The sequence below is a fragment of the Epinephelus fuscoguttatus genome, linkage group LG4 (assembly GCF_011397635.1).
Source record: "Epinephelus fuscoguttatus linkage group LG4, E.fuscoguttatus.final_Chr_v1".
NCBI lineage: Eukaryota > Metazoa > Chordata > Actinopteri > Perciformes > Serranidae > Epinephelus > Epinephelus fuscoguttatus.
Genome location: NC_064755.1, coordinates 13,650,492 through 13,674,202, shown reverse-complemented (window position 1 = coordinate 13,674,202; position 23,711 = coordinate 13,650,492). Strand labels below are relative to the sequence as shown.

Sequence of the window (23,711 nt, the reverse complement as noted above, 5' to 3'; positions counted from 1 at the left end):
CACTTCAAACGGAAAATGTTCACAGCTGTTAGTTAGGCTATCTCTCTCACTCTATTTCTCCATCTCTATCTATCCATCTCTCTCTCTCTCACTGTGTCAGAAGCTTGCTGCTATGTTTAGCTCGACTCCTCGTGTGCTTGTGATAACCAGTATTTTTAGTTCTGATGTGGGTCAGTGTTGCTTTTTTCGGAATTTTGCGTTAAATATCTATACCACATATACTTGCATGATCAGTTTGCCTTCATTGGAGTCTAAATTGAGTTTTATTGTCTTGGGCTGGAACTCAGGCTCCTTAAAAAAATATTAGTTATCTTGCCATGTGGTTACCCAATAGCAGAAGGGCTGCAGTCCATTTTGTATTCAAACACATAGTTTAAAAAACCACCCACTTGACAATGTGTGGCATCGAAATAGCGGAAGCCCTTGCCTGACCAACAAACAAAAATGACAACAACAACAACAACACAGGGTTGCCTTCACCACATCAAGCTGTCTGGAGTCTGATGAATCTGGTTTGGCTACACATGAGTTTGATCCTCACAGTTTTGGGACTATGTTGGTTGCAAATGAGCCCAGGCACAATAGTTCTGCATGTTGGAGGTTCTGCCTGCCTGCCACACACATAGGCTACTACCATGCAGACTATTTTCGTGTGTGTATTTATGTCCAACACAACCATATTGTCTGATACAAACTCATCCATGTGCACTCTCACATGTCAAACCACTGATCAAGCCAACCAGCAGGTGTATGCACTCGGAGATACAGTGTTTTTGCTCTTGCAGTTAATTCACTACAAACAGGAATCTGACCAACACTAGATATACAGTAGCTGTGCGTTGTGGGGGCAATGTGCTTAAGCTCTGACCTAGACTGATTTCAAAACTCACCTTGAACTCCACTTTCTTCTTGTCTCATTTTTCCTTTTGTCTCCTTCTGTTCATAAACTGTAGTCATACAGCTCAGGTTAGCTCTTTATGACAAAGAAAAAGAAGATTGGCGATCACCGTTAATAGGTGGGTTCGATACTTGACGATAATGTAGTGGGCACTGTGGACCACACTACAGCATGTCGCAGTTGTACAGCACCTGTTATTTTCTGCTTGCTGCCTTGTTCTTCTCCTCTTTATAAATATATTGGTCATCCTTTTATCTGTGTGATTTTGATGGAGAAGAGGAAGTGATTGGCTAAGGGTTCCCATGGATGAATGAGTTCAGTTGGCTGTTTAAAACTTCAAGAGGCTCATCAATCACACAGTAATTGTGGAGCTTTGCTGAACAGTGCACATTTCCAAAGCCAACGCAAAAATCATGCAGTGGTCGTCATATTGAAACGTGGCACCATAGACCTGAATATAATTCATAAGGGAAGAATTTGTTGCAGGACTGTTGTGTTGGACTGTATTAAATTGTACAGGTGGACCTAATAAAGTGGTTCCTCAGTGTATGGTATGGGGATGTTCCCATAGTAGAGGTCAATCCATCAGGTTGTCATCAGCTCATTATTTTTGATTGTTTATATTCAGTGCACATCTGCAGTTTATAATGGATGTGTTTGGTTTCTTAATGCATAGTGTAGATCTTGTACTTTTGAGCATGTGAGAATGCCATGCAAAGGACCCCCCAACGCCTACCTATCCGTCCAATGTATGTGTATGTATACACGTGCACACATACAGTATAGAATGTATATACACAAAACCACCCACAAACTTACCCAGAGGCTTAAACTAGGGTTTTCTTTTTTCTTCTTAAACCACTTCCCTGCCTTTTGCTTGCTTCTGATGACGACACTCTCTTGGAATTTACTCCTTGTGCTGGTGGTGCTCTCTGACAGAGAGAGAGACTGTCTGTGTTGTTCAGATCTTTTCGTGCTCTGCAGCCACTAACCAGGACCATTTGGTGTCTCCTTTCTCCAAACTCTTTTCTTTATCCCCCCCCTGTTCTTTCTTTTGCATTTATTCTCTTTTTTCTCTTTGCTTGATCTCCTTCCTGTCTGGGTTACGGCAATTTTACATTATTTAGTTTGAAATCAGGCTCTCTGTGAGCATAGGGGGTCCACAGAATCGGGCTGCTATTGGGGCTGTAAAGGGGTTGCTAAATTGTGCTGTGGTGGGGTGGACATGCTGAGGTCTGAGGTTTGAGAGCATTGCTCATCTGTCATTTCATGCCTATACTGTATGTGTTTACTGTGCTTTGAACATGCATCTACATTTGCATTTGTGGGTATCCATGGAAGTTGTGCATGACGACTCTGTCCCTCAATGGCTAATCTTGCATCTGTGTGTCCAGTGGATGTGTGTGTGAGAGACATGGGGGACATGCTGCTGGGTCCTCTAGAGGCCTGTGAAGGGACAGCTTCCCCCTCCTCCCTAAACCCTGGCTGGCTCTAGATTGATGGGGGAGGTGTTGCCTCTGCTCACTCATCCATCACATACTTTATTTGGGTTTTAGAGGAAAGGAAAAAGGAAAAAAGACAGAATAAAGGAAAAAAAGACTTCCAAAAATATCAGAGTTGGGGGCTGGGGGTGTGGAGGGTTGAGGAGTTGAGCAAGGGGAGGCCCCTTGTCCTGTGTAGCTCTGCTCTCATGCCCCCCTCTCTTTAAGCAGATGCTGGAAAAGAAGTCTTACCCTTGTGACCCCCTGCCATTCTCCAGTCCCAGCACTGATAACAAAAGACAGATAAAGCCAAATGGGGGGGGGGGGGCAGATTTAGTGAAGATTAGCAGGCAGGTTTGTGATTTCCACTGAGGTTTTTGTCATGTGTGAGTGTGCATGTTTATATGCTCCTGGTAAATTGTGGTGCCAATAGCAGATTGTGAGATAGAATGGTCCGAGAGTAGTTGGTGGTCTTTGTTTACCATCCAGGCTGGGCAGGGTTTACTGTGTGACAGGACGGTGAGGGCAGATGAGTTTGCAAGCTGACAGAGGAAACAAAGCCTGCAGTGCCAGCCTTCGACTCCTCCCACGGGATGATGAGATTTATGTAGCAACCAGGGGTATAAACTCCAATCAGACTGCTTGACCTACCGCTGAAGTTGAGTGTATCCAGGATTTCTACATGTGCATCTATGGGATGGATAAAATCAAACATATTTGTCATTGCATTCATCAGAACTTGTATCATATGTCCAGAAATTATCATTGTACTTTAAAACTATAAACACTTGATCTGAAAGACTCTTAAACTCTGGCCTGTCTGTGTACAACAGAGGCCAAATATCTTGTCGACATGTTTTCTGTTGGAAGTTTTGCATCCTAAATCATAAACACATTATAAAGAGGAAGAAATGGTTCCCATTTAGACCTGGACATCTGTAGCAGCACACGGTACAGTGCGAACATATACAAGCACACAGTCAGTTTAGCTCTGTGCTCTGGCCTTTGTCTGAAGTGCCTATAGGAAAGTTGGACCACTCCAAAGGGACTATCAAATAAAGAAATCACTGTTTCCTATTATTGCTGCTGTTGAGCTGGAGGTGGCTTGTGTAGCTTATGCCAAACTAATACAAGTGGAAAAATAAATAAATAAACAAAGAAAGGGAAATTATTACCTTCAGAAATTACACATTGGCCTTTCTCTTTATAGTCGTCGAGAAAATATTACAGGTCCCTGACAAACGAGGTACGTTGCTGAGTGTCCAAACATTTCTTGACTTGGCTACTTTTAGTTTTTGATATTGTTAATGATGGAATTCCTTTATAGGAAAGACACCAAATCATGTTCCTGTGCTTCCTTTTCCCACCATGATTATTCACTTTACCATATGGCCAAATAAATTAAATAATTCATTTTCCAAATAGAAGCTGCTTTGTCCTAAAGTTGAAGAAAACCATGCTAAATCCCACAGTTTTGTGATGTAAAAATATGAAAATGTAGCAAAAAGGGAACCAGGTTGGCTTATCCTTGCGGGTATGGGAGAGTGTTTGTTTCCTCTGAGAAGCTTTTCCAACTGCAGACCTCATGGTGGAGCCCCCAGAGGCCCTATTTGAATCACAAATGTCTTTCGTTTCTCAATCGTTCACAGGTTTTGGTCAGTTGAGGAATTTTGGGACCCATTAAAGCCTAGTGACAATGACTTTCACCCCCAGGGCCACCACAGGGGTCCGCCCCCCTACTGACCTCTCCATTGGTGCCCAGTCATAGCTCCAACGGTCCTGCTCCCGGGCTCTGATTGGTTCCACAAAGCACCCAAAAACCGCTCTGGGGTCAATGTCTCTTTTCTCCCTGTTGCTCTTTTCCTCCTTGCTGCCTTGTTCTGGTTCAAGTCGGGGCTTATCAAAGACAATCCAGTTCTGTCATGTGGCCAAATCATCTTGACACCCATTTAGCATGCTCATCAGAGGACAGTTATGAATATTCAAGATGGTGCCAGGGGCCAGAGAGAGAGGCAGAATCGAAGAGATGAGAGTGACAGATAATAGGGGAGGAGGAACAAAGAGGAAGATTAAATGTGTACATGTGAGTGACAGAGCAGGAGGAAGTAGAAAACAACATAATAATCCAAATTCAATAAATGCAATATTATTTCAAGACCACAATACACTAAATTAAAGTTAGTAAAGAGGCATTTTGAAGCATGCTTATCAAAGACAGTGTAGATAATGAACAGAAGATGATACCAACTTGGCCAGCCTGAGATTGTCAGATCAGAGCTGTACTGTGCATTTACAGGAGACGTTGCTGGTGAAGTGGCATGTGCACTTTGTGATGATGATCACTGTTAGTCAGCACATGTGGCTTCGATCCTTGATTCAAAGCAACCAGTTTGCGATTTCTTTTCCATCTGCCAATCCTGATAAGCGTGCTGTACAATCTGACAAAACCAGCACATTCTCTATATACCTGATCACCAAAGCTCTGCTCAAAATCCAATGTCCATAGCATGTCTGCTTCATCAGGGATGGAGATGATCCTGTGCCAGTGTAGCCGGTGTGTATCTTTGCGTATATGCCCACCCAGTCCATGGGCCACATGTGACCCCAGTAGAGATGTCATGGTGAGGAAATTTTCCCACTTGTTCATGAACTTGTGACAACAAACACAGCAAAAAGTTATTGTTTATAGATTAGTCGTCAACCATTAGGTGAACCACCAACTAATTTGATAATTCATTAATCAGATTAAGAAATCTTTTAAGAAAAAAAGTCAAACTTTGGTGAGTCTAGCTTCTTAAATGTGAATATTTTGTGGTTTCTTTACTCCCCTATGACAGTAAACGGAAAATCTTTGGGTTGTGTACAAAACAAGACTTTCGAGGACATGATTTTTGGCTCTGGAAACACTGACTATTTTTCACCATTTTCGGACATTTTATTGACCAAAAAACAAATAGATTAGTAGAGAAAATTGTTGATGGGTTAATTGGCAATGAAAATAATTGTTAATTACACTATTAACAACATTGGTGCAACCAATGTTACAAGTACACAGGACATTTAACAAGAAAAGTTATTTGTCGATGATGCACATCTTGGTCTCATTAACGTTCAGATCGTAGCCACCCCGGTAGCGCAGGTACATGATTAAGTACTGATCACACAGTTAGTACTTTATGAGTTATTTTATTTGATAAATGTGGGAATTGACATGCAAAAATGAACTAAATGGGTTTTATTTCTACAATGGAAAAAAAAAAGCAAAACAGTAGGCGGAGTAGTGGGCAAGTGATGTAACCAGTGCTAATCAGAGTACACCTGAACACCACGGCAAGCCAAGCCCCAGGCTCTTTTCACACTCTTCCATCTTTATGCACCAGATCTATTTTTGACAGACCAGCTCGGGTCTCTTTTGAGTGAAATTTACTTGTGAATGTACATACACGCCTGTAATCATTGACAGTTGACATTTCATTTGTCACTGCCTTTGTCTTCACACAAATACGTCAAAACAATTTTTTGTGTTTGTAATTAGAGAGAGAGAGACAGAGAGAGGGAGAGGGACACACATACACATTATGACATTTAAAATGAGTGATCCCAGAGAAAGTTAGAGTATTATGGAAAACCCTTTGGCACTGCTTATGAATCACACGCTTTTTATGTCCTTGCAGTTGACCACTGTTTGGTTATGATGTATTGGATCTTGTGAGAACAGGAGAGCCGAGCCAGGAAGGAGCAAGTTGTCTGAATGAGCCTGCCTGTCTTGTTGACATCGATGTCAAAAACTTCTAGGATCCCATCCAAGCTGAGACAAGTGATCATTTGGACTTTGAGAACGCGGCACTGTTCCAAGCTTTGATGTTTCGGCTTTTAAAGATTGTAGATGGAGACAGGAAGGGTTATCAAGGGCACTGCATCTCCGTGGATTGTCGACATTTGTGGACGCCGATGATGTTTGTGTTGTAGTATTTTCAGCATATTTTCTGGTTGACATAGTGTGGTTGCAGTTGAATGAATTTGTCTCTTGTTCCAGTTGTTAATTTTCACATTTTGTTCCTGCAGTTCATGCCCATTACCAGGGTTTTCCTGCCCTGAAGCTGAACAGACAGAATGAGCTTCAGTCGTCAAAGATCCACTGCTTGATTGCATAATTGCATCAATTGATCATCAATTGTGCATGAAGAACAGGGCAACTGTGTAAGGAAGGATAGGGAAGACTTGATCAAACAGAAATATGTGGAACTGACAATTCATGTGTCAGTGTCTCGAACTTGGAGTGTGATATGGTGTACCAGGGGGATGTGAGGGTCAGGATGATAGGTGTACATAGAGAAGAGCTTTTCCTTTGGTCCAAACACAAAACAACAATGTTTTGGCACCAGTGTTTTCGAGTATAGAGAAAACTATGGGCACAAATTGAGGGTCCTTTACTGCTTCAGTAAACACTTTCCCTCTGTTGCTTTCCATCTGGTTCCTTAACCAGAATTCACTTTCAAGGTGGATGTATACGCAGATGGAGATAAGTGGTCAACAAACCAGTCTTGATGCTGTGGTTAGTCTTTTTCTTGACCTCTCTATGTGTATGTATGTGCGTGCTATGTGTTTAATGTTTGTGGGATGTGGCGCTTTTCAACATCCCTCCACAACTTAGCCTACTGTATCTCACTATGATGAATGGGGGTCAGGGCTGGGCCACCCACTCCTCACCACAGTCCCAAACCTCTAAAAAGACTACTTATAACACGCCTAAAAAACCCCAGTTGGATTCAATTAGATGTTTATGTACAGCTAATGAGTTTATTTTTACCTCAGAAATGATCATTCCAAATTCAGGAGTCAAGAGTGTTGGTCACTTCTTTAGTTATTAATAGTTTGGGCCAAAGTACCAGTGGATGGAACTGTCAACGGCGTGCATAAGGTTACATGACAAACAACAAAGAAGTCATCATAAATAGATTTTTTAAAAAATCATTTCCACTTATGACTGAGAGTATGAATTATTGTACACAGTCATCTGCATCACCACACCAAAACACCAGTTTGCACCATCTGTAGGCTATAATGTAAGTCCATAAGTCTTTTCTCTTTGATCCAGTCATGTTTCCTTCAAGAGAGCGCTCTTCAACTCTGCAATTTCAGACTGGTGAGGAGAGTGTCTATCTAAAACAGTCCTTTCCCATCTGTGTCACAGGCCATATCTGTCATTATCTGCATTTTATTGTTCTCTCTATAGTATTGCCTACCGCCTGCTCCTGCCCTGTCTTCAGCACTGCATTCTCTCCGATGAGTCACAAAGGTCTTCAGAAAGGCTGCTGGCTAGTCTTTGGTGACAGTGGTAGAAATGAGGGCTCTTGTATAAAGTCAGAGTTGAGTCATTTTAAAGGAAGAGCTTCTGGCCCTGCCAGACCCAGATCGGTTTGTCACTGGTTGAGTCATAAAGGTATACAATAACATTGCCAGAGGTTGTGGAAATGAAAGCAGCTGTAGTTAATTTCAGGAAGTAGCAACATAGTCCCTGCAGGTTCATCATCAGTAGGCCTATCTAGTGAGTGTCTTAGACTCTTTGCCAGGATGATGAAAATGATGGTGACTGAGAGGGATTCTGGTGGAAGAACACCAGTCAGTCATGAGAGGGGGGGGTGGAGGAGGATTTAAAGAGACAATTTTGTCAGAAAAGCCCAGGATGACTCACACCACAGCTCTTGTCAGTTAAAGTGGGGTTTCCTGCAAACACACGTCTGCCACATTATATAGATCTCAGTCTCTGTGTTTAATAAGAGCACTGTTTATTGACTGCTTTTTTGATTTTCACCAAAAAGTTATTGAAAGTAGTACTTTCTTAGATAAGCTCTAACCAGACTTGTGACACCAGTGTTATTTGGCTGAAAAATCAGACTTATTATGTATTAGTGTGATTTTGTGTAATATTGGGTAGGGGGATCAGGATGCACTCATTGACCCAACGCAGGCAGACAGATACTGGATACTCTAGCCAGACAAATGCTGCCCATCCCGTCAGCTTGCTAGCAAGGGCACTGAGGTAGATAATATTTGTCAGCTTGGCTGTGCCAGTGCCAATGCCAGGGTGGGCTAGGCCTGGTGGGTCTGGCTAAGAGGGACGAGATCACTGTGGGCATCGGGAGTCTACAGGGCTGAGGGAAAGAGGAGGATGTACACAGAGGCACTCACAGTGTTGAGAGCATGTCCCAGGCACACACATAAACATACACAAAAACAGGGAAAAAAAAATAGTGTGCATGTAATCAACAGCAATAATTAGGGGTTCAAGCCTGAACGGCTGAAACCATATCGTTTTTCTGCTGATTTATTATAAGTATATTATAAATCTTCCTCCCAAATGTTTGTGCAAATTCCTGTGAGTTGGTACATGGCAGACACATAAAACTTTCATCAATGATTGGAAGATGAAGTCAGATTGACTTGAAATTCGACACACAGGTCCAGCTCAAGGTGCTCTACATAAAGGCCTCAAGAAACATTAAGGTCCACCTCAATAGGTTTTCCACCATTTTTAATTTTTTTGAAAAACACGTTTTTGACATTGTTTCCACAACTGTGGGTCCAATTCCAATCTTTTTTTTTTGTGGATCAGTATTGGACTGGATTTATCAAAAGCTATTTAGCTTGTTGATTTCTCATTGAACTTTTAAGATATTAACCGGTGAATTTAAAAAGGGGTGTGGCTCTGCACATAAATAGGCCTAACTCCACAAATGTTGGGCCAATCGTCACAAAACTTACAGGATATGTCCACACAAGCGCTTTAAATATAATCTAAAAATTTCATTCCAATCCACCACTAGGGGGCGCTATAAATGCAAACAAATGTATGTGGCATAACAAATCAGATTATAAATCAGGAATTGTTTTTCAAGTCTTTATAAAACTCACATGATATGTTTCAAAAACATGTTGAAAATTATTTTTCAAATTTTACAACAGGACGTTGCAGGAGTTCCAAACAAGTGCATTGGCCTGGTGCAAAATTTGGCCTTAAATCAGTGTTTCTTCAAACATCACCGTGATATTTGATTGATAGTTGATATTTTTTTATAAAGCTGTTGAAAGATGTATCCAAAAATGGTTTTGCAGTTGGCCAGTAGAGGTTGACTGTGATGATGGGAAGGACATGGCACAGCACAGATTTGGTTGTGAATAAATAAATGTCTGTCATAAAATCTGTTAGTTATCTTTAATGCAGGTGCTTGAAACTGTCAAAGGTCTTGATCCTTTGCAGCTTTCAACTTTTAATGGTCCGTGTTGGCTTGAACCCCGGAATCGCCGCTTGCGGCTATATTTCTTTCTTGAATTCCCCCAAGCAATGTCTGTATTCTAAATTTGTTCTCTTTTTTATTGCAGTAAGACATCCAGATGTTGAAATCAAACTCTACTCAGAATTAATTTATGAAGACAAGAAGAATGATGCGAGGCAAAGCAAAAAGAAGCAGCACCTGACAGCCTGTTGTGGCCCCTACATAAGACCTAGAGCTTGGGTCAGGCTCTTTATTGGCACACCTGAGTAACATCATAAACATGGCTGAAATTGCCAGCGAAGATCTGAGCCCACCTGTTACCAGCCCAAGCTTTTAATGTAAGTCTTATTTTATCTTTTAACTAATCAAGTGTTTATTATATGGTGTGGAGATTGTAAATTGTCTACCTTGTCAGTTAAAACAACAGCTGTGTGTAGACGTGGTACCTCCAATAGATCTGTATTCATGTATGTGTGTGTGCGTGCATGAAGAACAGAAAGAATCTGCAGTAAGATGCCACCTGAGCTCCATACCTGCTCTGCGTTTGTCTCTGGGGTTCAGTTTGGGAGGAAATGAGATTTTTCCATCAGTCTGTGCTTAAGTACATTTATCACTTGGATCACTCAGAGTTGTGGAGAAGAGGAAAAGTGGTCTGGCATGGGATCTGTCACCAAGTCCTCCACATTTATGTCACCAAACTATTTGGTGGCCACTGAAATTGGGACCTCCTGTTTAGACTGTGGGAACTGTTGGCAGTTGGTGTTAAATCAACCAATGTTTCAGCTCCTCATTGTGAAATAAACAACATCTGCTTTGCTTTGCTAACATCTCTCCCTGAAGCGTCCTAATGTAATTAAATAATTACATTTTAAAAGTGACGGATAATCTGACAATGTGACGCAGATTTACCAGTTTCTACAATTTGAATGTAAGCTTTTATGAGGTTTTCATTTTGATGTTGTAAATTAAGATATTGTGATATAATTTAATCATCAGCACCAAAACCAAAAACATCAATACCCAACAATATTCAGAACATAAAAAATATTCATTCTTTCATCATTGCAGTATGTTCGGTTGTTATGTGGGATGTTTTCACACTCCATCTCCTCACAGTAATGGAACAATATGTCCAACAATAGCATCCCTGACATCAATCTGTTCCCAGTGTAGCTGTTGTAGCGGCAATATTAGATATTAGAGAGGACGGAGTGTCAAAAAGTGGTAATGAAATGTATCCAAACGGCCCCCTCTGGACACAACAAATAAAGTCCAGGTGTCCAAAGGAAAAGGTTTAGTTACGGAAAACACAGGCAGCATACGTCAGGACTTTGACCTGGGAAGCCAACCTGGGGACCCTGGTGGTTGGAGGTAAATCCGTAAGCGTGTGGGGCAGGAAACAAGAGGTATTAAGAGAATTCCAGAAGCCTGAATATACCGTATATCTCTTTATTTCTCTTATTTTTCCACATGGATCATTAATTTTAGTGTGGTAAATGCCAATGATGCCACTTGCAGCCCCATTTATGAACTTTCATCACCTCTGTATTGACCCTCGTGAAGTGTTGGTGAGTTAACAGCCTAAATGGGTTTCTCCCTTGTCATAGTGGAGCTCACTTCCTGTCACTGGCCCCAGGGCGGGAGCACACAATGACGAACACCGCCCACATCAGCCCCCTAGCAGGCAGTCAGCCTAACAGTCCGGGTGACACAGGGGTTATTTGTTTCTGTCAGAAGCACAGAAATAGTCTCCCAACTCCTCCTGGAGTGGACAAAGCAGACACGCATTCATTGGCCTGCTACCGGGGCGGGATGTGCTCTTGTTGTGATTACCTGCCTCTGTAGAGGAAGGGCCTTCTCTGAGGACCTATGGAAAAATGCTGCGGTCTGCCAAGTGCCATGATTAGCGCCCCGGCCGGTTCCTGGGTCAGCTCAGAGGGCAAAAGTGTCTAGACCAGGCGGGGGTTTTCCAGAGGCTCTTGCCTGAGCTGTAATTATTACTGCTTACAGTTGAGCTTCAGCTCTCAGGGCCCACATTCCACTTTGGACGGTTGTACAGCATTACTCCCTTCAGTGTGTGGTGGGAGTCGGATCAGACACTGGCTTTACATATGGTTTGAATATTGTATAGTTAATGGCCTCAATTTTTCATTGAGTCATGTTATTTGATGTAAGCGGATCAAGAGATAGGAGGGTGGGAACTCTTGTGGTGGTAAGTATCTCATGTTGAATTAAAATCCAAGTAAATTTAACACTGAAAAACCCAAGAAGACTTTATTGATTGATTTATTGATTGATTGGCATCATGCAGTTCAGGGTGTCCTACTCCTTAATGTGAGGATCTTCTAGTTTTGCAGCTAGGGCTCTTACAGTGCATTCTGCATTACAAGCTCAGTGTTTGCCAGAAAAAGCACAACCAGTTAATGGTTCGGAACTTTGGCTTATCTTGGCCATCGACGCAACAAAAGCTATAATTATCTGCAAAATAAACTCACTTCCTTGATTGTTAGACAAATAATGCATTAAACAGTTCCAGATAAACTCTGTTTTCCACTGTGTTGCCAGCCCCTGTGGAGAAGGAGAGGCATTCAGGCCACCAATGCTGGAAGAGCTTTTCACTGGGCTGCTCAGGAAGTTGAGTGCTTCATAAAATATGAACACCTTATATAACCAATTATTATTTGAAAACTCTGTTTTCTTCTCTGTGAAAAGAACTGAAAAAAAATGCCCCTGATGTTTCCTACCTGCCAGCAGATTGAGGTTTTCTTGTGTATGTCAGCATTGTGTGTCTCCCAAGGCCTTCTTTATATAGGCCCAGACATTATTTTTGGCTTTTTTTTTTTCTGACGTATACCTCCCACTCCTCCCACTTTCTCTGGCCCACCTCCATAAGGGCCGAGGAAGCCTGGCACTCGCCTGAAGCTCTCAGCCAGTCCTGGGCAGCTGGGATCTGGGGGAGCTCCCTGCAGTTCTGCAGTGTGCTGGCAGCCCCCTTTCTCTTGCCCCCGCCACTCTTAATTCTGCCTTTTTACTTCCAGCCAGCTTCAGAATACAATACAGAGGAGCCCTGTGCTGTGCTGTGAACACAGACACACACCCGTGGGCGTACACACACATCCACACTTTTATAAGCCATTGAAAGAGACAAGACCAAAGGCGGAAAGAGGAGCAGACGCCTCTCAGATGCTGGGCTTGGCTTCATGCGCCTCTTGACACAGACGGCCGCACACAAGATAACTGTTGTTTATTGTTTATGGAAGGACCCTCTGCCACACTCCACGCTCTCTTCATCTGGAGACTCCTAAAGGGCCACAGCCAAGAGCCACGGGGGAAAAGAAAAATGGAACACACTGTATCTACTGTATGTGTGTGTGTGCGAGTGTGTATGTGTGCACGAAAGAGAGTGTATGCATGCTTTTGTGTTTGCATGTACAGCGGGAATGTACACTTAATGTACATTCTTGGGTGCTATTATTCTTCCGTAGCTTCCGCATTGAGTGTGTGTTGTTTGCTCAGCTGGAGTTGGTTCAGTGTGGAGGGGATGGAGAGGCCATCTTGTTCCTCTGGGGTCCCACTCACAATAAAGTCATTACAGCAGGTGATGTATACTTCCGCTTGGATCTGATAGATTATGCACTACAGTCTATTATGTCACGTAGTAACAATTTGCATTTTTTTCTGAGAAATAGTTTTTTATTGTTTCTTAAAGAAAGTACAAACTCCCCCAAGTCATTATCACTACATACACAGTTGGCCTGAGTTGTCAACATAAGCATGCTCCATCATATGTAGGGGACACAAATATTTAAAGACAAATCTCAACAAATAAACTGTCACAAAACAAGGAAGCACAAAACAAATACATACTTTTGTCCATGCATAGATGAGACCATAAACACAAAAATTCGACCCATGTCAGCAGCCCCCCAAAAGGTTAAGTATTTGCCCCATTTTATAATATATACATTCAGTTTTCCCAAAGCGTGTATAGGACATCTTACCAAATGCTGCTACTCTCACCATCTCTGCAGCCCTTTGTGGACTGAAGGAACCCCCTTAGTCTTCCATCCTCTGAGAAGAATCTGTCTGCCTTTGATAACACTAGTTTGGACCCAGTTTCTAAAGTTTGTCTTCTTTCATTATTACTGATCCTTCACTTAATACAAAAAATATGGGTCTGAGTCAATTGTGGGTCTCTGAAATACCAAAGAGATTATCATATATCTGGGCCCTTTGGTCACAGGACCATAACACATGAAATAGGTGACCTTGCAAATGTTAAGATGGTCTTTCTTTGGGGAGTACTGGATCGAGGGAGAAAAATTCAGAAATAACAAACTTAGTTGGATTTCTGCCAATCTATCACCTCAGTTGGGTTGTTTGATACCTTAAAAGACAATACAAGTATAATTATACTCTTAACTCAAACCAATTTCCAACTGTAACCCTTCTATTTAGTGATTTACACTAAAAAATAAGCAGAACATTGAAGAGTAACAAAGTATTATATTTAAAGCCGCCAATATATTCCCTATAATCATGAATTCAATTGGCTGTTTCATTCTAGATTTATCATCTCTGATATCACAAGCTTCCTTTATTGCAAGACATATTGAAAACACAAGTCAGAAAGTTGCACACAGACTTTCAGCACAAGGTCTTGGAAAAAATAATCATTTAAACTGGACTGTACTAGTAGTATTACATTATGTTTAGTGTGACTGCCATAGTTAGACAAAGAGGAAAACGTCTCAGTGATTCCTTGAGGTTGAATTCTGGTGATATAAGGGCAGTGAATACAGTGTCGTTAGTCAGGAGATGAAAAAATGCACATTATTTGTAATGGAATATTTATGATGCTGCATGGTGTCTCTGTATGCTAATTTGAAGCTGAAAACAGTGGGAGTCTGTATATGTTGGGAAAACATGCAGTTCAACAGACAGCAGCTTCTGACTGGAAAATGTGTTGCAAGGTTTACCTCTGCATGGGTTTTAATAGTCATAGAAAAAATTAGTCTTTTCTGTTAGCAAATGAATCTCAATTAATGACACCACTCATTGGTTGTGCTTTGTTTAAAAATATATCCTATTAAAATGTATTACATGAAATTTTATTTTATGATTCCATTTTATGAGGCTAAATATACAGCATTTGCACTGAGGCTGGCTTCTCTGCCCACTCAGGTCTCAGCTCCTCCCTGCCACTCGCAGCCATGTGCTGACAGAAACTTGTTGGTCTGTACCAGGTTCTCAGCAGTTAAAACCAGTAGAAAGAGAAATTCCTTCCTAATGGTGCATGCAAGAAATGATTCACCACTGTATTATTGTTTGAACCTTTGGCAGATCTTTTCCACATTACCTCAACACTACCTAAAGAAAACCATATTCATTTTCATGCAGTTTTATACATTTGTTTTTCTCTCACACAAACTTTGACTGCTCAAGTTTGATGTGTCTCCCTTGACCTTTCATCAAAATGTGCAGTTGGTAGGAAAGAGGCTGCAGCTGGACCCTGATCAGGCCTGATGGCGATAGAGCATGAATAGCAGGGTAGCCCTGGGCACTATGAAAAAGTCCTGCTGACGACTGTACCGACAGGGTCACAGCCCCTCCACGCTGCCCCGCAAAGGAGAGTGGGAGTAAACAGGCGTAATAGGGAGAGACTAAAAGAGACTTGGACTGTGTTCTTGTAAATAATTGCATTCATTGTTCTCTGCCACTGTTGGTTATGGTCACAAGCTGTTTGGTAGGCCCCTGTCTGTCTGGTGCTCCCCATGAGCCCGGTGTCAGCCCCTACGCCCCCGCGGGGAGCAAGTTGTGCCAGGGGTGAGGATGCCAGCTCCCTGACCCGGTGGCCCCGCGTCTGACGTGCCCACGCCAGGAGCAAACGGTCCTTGGGCCAGCTCGGAGACTCAGGGCGTGCTGTGCGCATGCTGCTCCGCTGTTAAATAAAGCTGGTTCAAAGAGCACATTCCTGCCCCCAGCCCAGCAGCGAAATAGCGAGCTTTCTTGCTTGTAGTGTCAAAGCACCAGATTGTTTCGTTTTATTGCTTTGCCTTTATCTCGGCTGACTCCGGTACAATCTGATTGGATGCAGCATGTTATTAGCCTCTGCTGTTGGCTGTGGGAACAGCAGATGGCCTATTTGGGCCAGATTACCTGTACGCCTTATCTTAAGTGAAGAATTCATTCCAAGTGCTCAGATGTTTCAGGGAAGCTGCTTGTTCACATTATGAATGCCGTGCAGTACAGTTGATCTTATCTGGAAGTTAACACCCACTCAGACTGTAAACCTGTAATAGCCATCTGAGAAAAAAAACAACAACATTGCTGTGTTGTGCATATTTTATGTATTGTGCTCGTAACAGATGATGATAGCTGTTTTGGATTGGTCACTTGAGTCAGGAAGTAAAAAAGACATATGAGCGTCACTACAATTACAGCAGCAACATTTTTAAGTGAAAGGAAATGTGAGCTGTCAGCAAAGATTTCACTTGTTCAGCAGGGGCTTCAGGAACTAGTTCACTGCAAGCTCCTCATAGGACAGACAAGGCTCTCAGACAGATGCTGCGAAATAGATTGTAACATGAGAGGAATTTAAGGAAAAAAAAAAAGAAATCAGGAAGTCTCAAGGTTCAGTTTTTCTCCCTGAATCTCCCCCTCTGGATTTCTCTTTTCTCCTGCCTTACACAACTTAAGTGTAAGCCAGAAGCCTCCGTGCGTTATTGTGTCCAAAGCAAAGTTTGCAAAAACAAGCGTGGGAACTAACCCGGCTCAACACAGCATCATCTGCAGCCTGTAATGATAGAACCTCAATGACATCATGTGTGTTTGAGTGCGGGGCTCTGGTAACTGTGCCGTGCATCTCCTCAAAATACCAGTGGCTAAGTGGAACACACAAGCTGAGCTCGGCAATGGAAGTCAGATGCTCTCAAGCCCTTTCTCGCCGGTTAACGTCGCCTCTTCCCTTTCTTTGTCCGCTGATAGGTTTAGGAGACTCCGATAGAGGGGCCTCCTCCACAAGGGCTTCGTCTGACTTTACTGTATGGTAAATGTCAGAAAATAAATGCAGGCCTCTGTAACAAAGTGGAATTGGATCTAATGTGCCCCAGGCCACTGTGTTTGATCTACACCACCTTCTGTACAGCTACCCACATCTTGAGCAGGGAAAAAAAGTGCACTGCACATTCAGGATGTTATGGTATTTTGTCGTATAATAATCTGACATCACGGTGGAAGAAAACCGTTTTCATATGTTACTTGACATTATGAAAACATTAGGTCATATTCATACATTCAGTCACATCTTATCTTTGTTACCGCTCTCTTTTTTTTTCTTTTTCTTTTTTCTAATGAACTTCCCGTAAAACCGGTAACCAGGTTTGTATAATAAGTTTGTTTCTTCTGGTTTCATATTGTATACATTATCCTGCTGAGTAGTTGCATCTGGGGTGCATTCCTGCAGTGCAAAGAGAATTGCAATTTCTAACCCAGCAGCCGAAATCTGATACAATGCCTGGATTTAATGGAGCCTTTATATGACTCTTGAGATCATCCTGTTGTGAATAGCATGTTCTTCATGTGAGTTGCAAGAATAATTGTAGGTGGGGAATGTTTTATCAGGTCTGACTGAGGTCAATCATTCTGCCACAATGGAGCAGAGATCAAAGACTGGGGAGAACAAAAACTCCAAGGCCTACAGGTAGTATAGCAGTTAAACTGGAAGTATGAAACACACCCACCCACGCACATTCAGTTTCCCAACTAGTGTGGGATGATCCCTAAAGATGTGAAACTCAAACTGTGTCGGTTTTGATCATGTGTTTGACATCAGATAATGGATCAGTGGTTAGTGCAGGGGATAAAGTAAAAAACTCAAATATATCAACAGCTGATAAATGTTTAAGACATGTTTTCATTGTTGCACGCTATTCATTTTGTGCTTACATCACACATTCCAGCAAGTCACTGGAGTTTGAATGTGAGCTGTTAAGTGCTCAGCTTCCTCTAAAATCTCAACATTGCTCTGCTGTGGCGATGGCATCAGTAAAAAAACAAAACAAAAACAGATGCAACTAGAAATTACAGAGAGAGAGAGAGAGAGAGAGAGAGAGAGCGTGCATACTGTAATTTCACAGACTGAGCAATCGCTTAGATTTATTAGAATAATAGATAGTTTTGATGCATTTGGATCCAGATCTGCATACAAGGACACTGTACTTTCATCCCAGTACGTTAGTTCATGAGAAAAAAAAAATATGAAAAATGTCACAATGTTGAGAAATCCTTGAATCTAAACACTGATCCAAATCCAGATTAAAAACAGTTACCTGGCTAATGGCTCATCGCTCAGCATTTCATTCAAACCTGCTGGTATGTTTTTGAGATGTACTAACTACACAAACTAAAAGGTTATAAACTAAAGGGTTATTTTGATTTAAGATGTATCCATTCATCACTTACCTTATTCCTCAGTGATATTGTTTGGTTTAAACGTGGATGCTCTTGGAAGGTCCAGTGAACAGCTCGCAGCACTATTGCAATCAGGTCTTGAAATGTGCATATCATAGGCTGTATAAATAATGTATGTAGCTTCTGTGACGTCACCCATTGGTTTGTGGACTGCGGCATTGAAGCCTTGACTTCAGCATTGTGCCCGTTGCCATCTTGGTCTTTTGAAGCCAGAAGTGACCACATTTGGAAGAGAGAGGACCATGACCATTGGCTATGACTCATGCAGTTGACACTTTGAATTTTCATATGAGGTTTGCTTCAGCCCAGTTCAGACCAAAGATTTGCAATTAGACAAATCGTTTTAGAGCATGGCATAGAAAAGTTGCTGTAAACTGTCCCGTCTCAGGTTGACCCAAGCCAGCTGATGGTGTCTCCTGTGACTCAGCTTTTCGAGTCGCCAGTGGCTGGTTTAGGAACGTAACGCATCACCTCTTACAGACGCCAATCAGCTTGTAGCAAAGTCAGCTGGCCAGCTCAGGTACAAACTGTCCGCAAACAGTGTATCAATTTGCCTAGTACGTCTCATTTGCATTCCAGCGACTTTTGACACACAAGTCAGCGTCCTCACACTGTGTCAGCGTCAGACTGTGGGTCATTGCATCTGCTCATTATATTTGCACATGTTCGCACATATACTCATTTACTGGCTAATTGGCGCAGGTTATTTAAATGAAACTTAGGTTGTTTTGTTTGTTTTTGCGGTTTCATCCCTAAAATCCTGCCATAGCGGGTATCTCACTATCACTATCCTCATTCCTTTTTCAAGAGGCTACAAATTATATTCAGCTACAAAATAAGCCTGAAAAGCTGGAAGTTAGAACCTAAGTACATAAAGCTATTGCTATGGAGACGATTCACTGTCTCATATAGTCACAGTGGTGTAAACTGGCAGGTTTTCAGAACGTTGCAGACCGGCAATTGCAAGTCACGAATTTGCCCTTAAGAAGCTGTTTAAAACCTTCCTATGACCATATAAAATTTAAAGTGGTTTCACAGTACATCACTGTAATTTTGGTCAGATGCAGCCTGTAGAAGAAGTGCAGATAAAGAGTGACAGGTACACCAAATGACGCAGTAAAAACATTTTGGTGCATGTAATTTTAAAGGTTATGTCCCCCAGTGTATACAAAACAAAAAGGAGCCCAGTGCAAGTACCTTTTCTCAGCATTTTGTTTTCTCAGTCATAGCTGTTTTCCATAGCTGTGTCTCGTTCTGTTTAGCAGGCTGTCCTGTAAAACACAGCCAGCAAAACACTAACTAAACTAGAATGGTCTTTGTTTTTTTAAGTAAAGCCAGAAAGACAAAGAAGGTAATCGTGTCATTTCGCAAGTGCCCCATAGGAGACGAAACACACGTCAACACAAAGAAAGACAAAGAAACTGAGCGGCTGTTTCAGATTAACACTAAATAATCATAAAAAAGTTATAAGTTATTAGTGGTTTCACTGTGCCAAGTATGATTAGTTGTTTCTTTTCTATAGGAGATGAAGGCAGCAGACTGCCCCAATTTACCAGACCACCATTGATTGCTCTCTCTTTCTCTCTGCCTCACTCACACACACCTCCTAGCTCTCTCTATCCACCCACTGGATAAGGCTCACCACCTCTGCATCACATTTACTGGTGTGGTTTCCCTAACCATTTCTGTAGATTTATGTGCTGATTGTACAGTCTGGTAATTGATTTGCACTCTTGCTTATACAGTTTTATAGATTTGGCATTAAGCAGTTTAACAACTACATGAATTCCCTTGCTTTAAGTCTAGAGCTAGAAAACAACATCATAACTAACATTTGATTAAGCAGGAATGTAGGAGTTTATGAACACCAGTCTTGTTACTCAAAATGCGCACCAAGACATACATTCAGTATATTTTAGGCTTTGTCAAATATGCCGTCCTCAAAAGGAGAAGAAAAAAATCTCAGTGCAGAGTGGAGCACATGGTCCAAATGCTACGCTTTTCTCTACTTCCTTCCTCATGATGCATAATCTTGTACCTCCCTTTCACATCCGTTTACCCCCTTCCACTGGAACCAGAAAATCAATCTACAGCATACACGTTGTCAAACAATGATGTAGACCCTGGTCTACCCCATCCATGGGGCCAGACGTGATTGAGTCAAGATCTGGTCTGGGCTGTTTGAAATACAGTCTCAATTACTCTGTGCAGGGCTCCCACAAACCCCTGGCTTTATACGCACATACGAGCACACATGCATGCACTCACATCCCCATTTTACCCGTTAAATTAAAGTCAGATTACTATCAGTGCATCCCAAATGTGCTTTTCAGTAAATACAGCTCTGTTTCCTCAGCCAGTCTGTTCACATCCCCCACTGGGAGGCCCCTTCAGAAGCCCACTCTGCACTCTCCATGCTACGTACTAATTGACCGAGCCCGTTGGAGGTGAGGTGAGGTGGATGGAGATGGGGATGGCAACGCATGGCAGTCATATGTGACCGAGGCCACTGAAAGAGTCTGATGTGGGAACCATTAGCGCACAGTGTCGGTAGAAGCATGGAGGCGCACGCGGGGTGTGCAGCTTGAACAAATAAGGCCCTCTGTGTTTTGGAGTGAGTACCCCTGCTGCCTTATTACCAGTTTGAAGTGTGGTTTGCTGGCGATGACATCAATGACAAACAGAGCGCTCTGGTTTCCTCTTCAGGGATGGAAACTGCTGCTTTGAACTTCAACAACTTCTCCATTCACTCCTTATGGATGTAGACACTAGGAACTTAGTCCTGCATAGAAAGTATGACAGCCAAAATGCTTCCAGTGAAGCTTGACTTTCATGAAGAATCAAAACAATACAAAAAAAAGTTATTTGTTGTTTTATTGGTTACGTTTAGATAGCAGTTAGATTTGGCTATTCCCTGCAAAGGCTGAAGGGACAGTTTACCCTGATAATAAAAATATGTATTTTTCCTTTTACCTGCTATTTATCAATCTAGATTGTTCTGGTGTGAGTTGCAGAGTGTTGGAGATATCGGTCGTAGAGATATCTTTCAAATATAATGGAACTTGATGGCACTCAGTTTGTGGTGCTCAAAGCACCCAAAAATTACATTTATAAAACTCAACAGCAATGTCTCTTTCCAGAAATCATAACCCGGGAACTCAAGATAATTCACAAACCTTATTATGAGCAGTTTTAGGTTGAAACTGTTTTCTGTAATCGTACCACAGTGCAGACAGAAGTGAGCATCTACTCATAGATGAGAGACTCATACTCATTACAGCACAAGATGTGAACATTAATGACGTCCTCCTCGGCTAAGCTGTGACATACGTTAGGTCAGTGGTGCTTGGTGAGCTAGCAGTAGATGCACTTTTACTTCTACATAGTGATTTGGTTGGTGGATGTAGTTTGGTAGAAAGAAAATAGTTCCTACATGAAACTGCTCACAACAAGGTCTGTGGATTATCTCGAGTAATTGAGTCAAAATTTCAGGAAAGAGACGAGTGAAGTGCCATCTGATTCCATTATATTTGAAAAAAGACAGACATCTCTACATCCGATATCTCTAAGACTCACCAACTCACACCAAGTCAGTCTATATTAATAAATAACACAACAGGTAAGATGAAAAATACATATTTTTTATATTAGTGTGAACTGTTCCTTTAACATGGATTTTTAAAAACAATTTTGGTCAGATTTAACCAAAATCATTACACATGATTCTCCTCTAGCATGTGACGTTCTTTGCAGCCAGTTTTTTGTAGTTTTGACCATAAAAGCTGGAAGGAAATACTTGTCTACTTAAAGGGTGGGGGCCGGTGTTGTAAATAGGAGAAAGCTCAAATTTGCTCAGTATTCTTTGCAGATCTGAGTATGCTTTTTTGTGATTTTTTGCACAGTTGTCTCCACCAAAGTTGCCACCTCACAGTTCACGTATCATCACAGAGACACACTGACATGCAAAAAATGTGTGATTAAAAGGTGAGGAGCTCACAGGAATTGGATGGCATTGCATGTACAATGTATAACATGCAACATTTTGACCTCAGAAAGACTTTTCTCTTAAAAAAAAAAAAAAAAAATCACACGTCCAAATGCTTTTAACACCCAGACTCGGGGACGCCAGCATCTTAGATCTTTTAGTGTTCACCTGATATGGCTGATAATACCCTCAAATTATAGCTGACATTCAGCATTTTTTACCTCAGGACAATGTCATTCATTCATTCATCCAGTTCCTCTTTCCACATAATCCTTGTCAGGGTCACAAGGGGACTGCAGCATGTCCTGACATCCATTGCCGTCACAGTTCTGAAATTAAGACGTGTCTTCGGACTGTGAGAGAACACATGTAAACTACTAACTGCTGATCAGAAACAACCAGAATGCACTGCGCCGCACCGGACTAAAAGCCACTCCAGCTGTTGGGTGATGTAATGCGAGCTTGTCCATTTTGACACAGGAAAATATATAGTGGCCGGCTGGGAACAAAAAAGTGAGTTACAGTTAAACATTTAAAGTGAACATAGGCAATGCAGTAACAGAATCTTGGTTCATATTTGATCATCGCTGCCTAGTTTTATTGTTTGATCTAAGTTTGGTCTGAGTTTAAGAGACAGACAGGAGTTTGTCTCTCTCTCGATCCACTTCTATAAACTGTCCATGGTAGCGGGCGTACAAAAATGCCAAAGTACAATCTGTTGTTTGAGCAACAGCCCTAGAGCCAGGGAAAATGGCTATATGAGAGATGAGCCGAGAGATGTGAGCACCAGTAGGATGGAGGGAGGTTTACCACAGTTCATTTACACATATTGCCCACATTGTTCGGATACAAAGCTGGTTGAAAATCGGCAACATTTCCCTTTAAGGGGACCCAGCCATGCATTGTCAGTGTAACCCATTCACATTGCTGTTTCCTTGATTTTGACATTTACTTGTGCAACAATCATCTATTATTGTTCAGCAGAAACAGCACCACATGATGCTGATACATTTGTTTCTCTTTTCTATTGAATGATGCAATGGAATGTGAATAATTTTAGAAGTCAAAACCAAATCATGGTTTTACCCTCCAGTCCATCTCCGCCAATGTGTTGGTTTGAGATTCAGGCACTTTTCAAATGAGCCAAATGTACTGTAGCATCAGATGGAACAGATTGTTCTGTGAATTGCAAAAATTACCTTGATAGTATAAATACTACTGACAGCCATATTAATGATCGTCATGAATGATTTAAAAACAGTGTATTAGAGGTGAAATTGCAAAACCATTTAGATCTAATTTCTTGAATGTTTCTTACAGTACTATGTACAGTATTCAGTGTGTGAATACAGTCCAATGGTACGCTGAGCTGTCTTATGCAACCTGCTCCAGTGTTCAAAGGCTGCTGAGTGCCCTCTCCTGCTTTGTCAGGCTCACACAAGGGTTTATCAAGTGTAGGGTGGGAAGGCATGATGCTGGAGGACTTTGGAAGTGTGTGCTTGTGTGTGCTTGTGTGTGTGTGTGTGTGTGTGTGTGTGTGTGTGTGTGTGGGTGGGTGTGTGTGTGTGTGTGCAGCAGCTTTGCCTCCTTGTGCATGT

General features: G+C 41.9%; 1 protein-coding gene across 2 annotated transcripts in view; it reads left to right on the top strand.

Moving 5' to 3' along the window:
• ccnd2a (cyclin D2, a) overlaps positions 1-23,711 on the top strand; it is a 176,502-nt gene that overhangs the window by 58,031 nt on the left and 94,760 nt on the right. The window contains exon 2 of one of the 2 annotated variants that reach the window (XM_049573106.1): positions 9,763-9,994. The exons of the other annotated variant lie outside the window; for it this stretch is intronic. The gene's annotated coding sequence lies outside the window, so the exon portion shown is untranslated. The remainder of the gene's footprint in view (positions 1-9,762; positions 9,995-23,711) is intronic. 2 annotated transcript variants of the gene reach the window in all.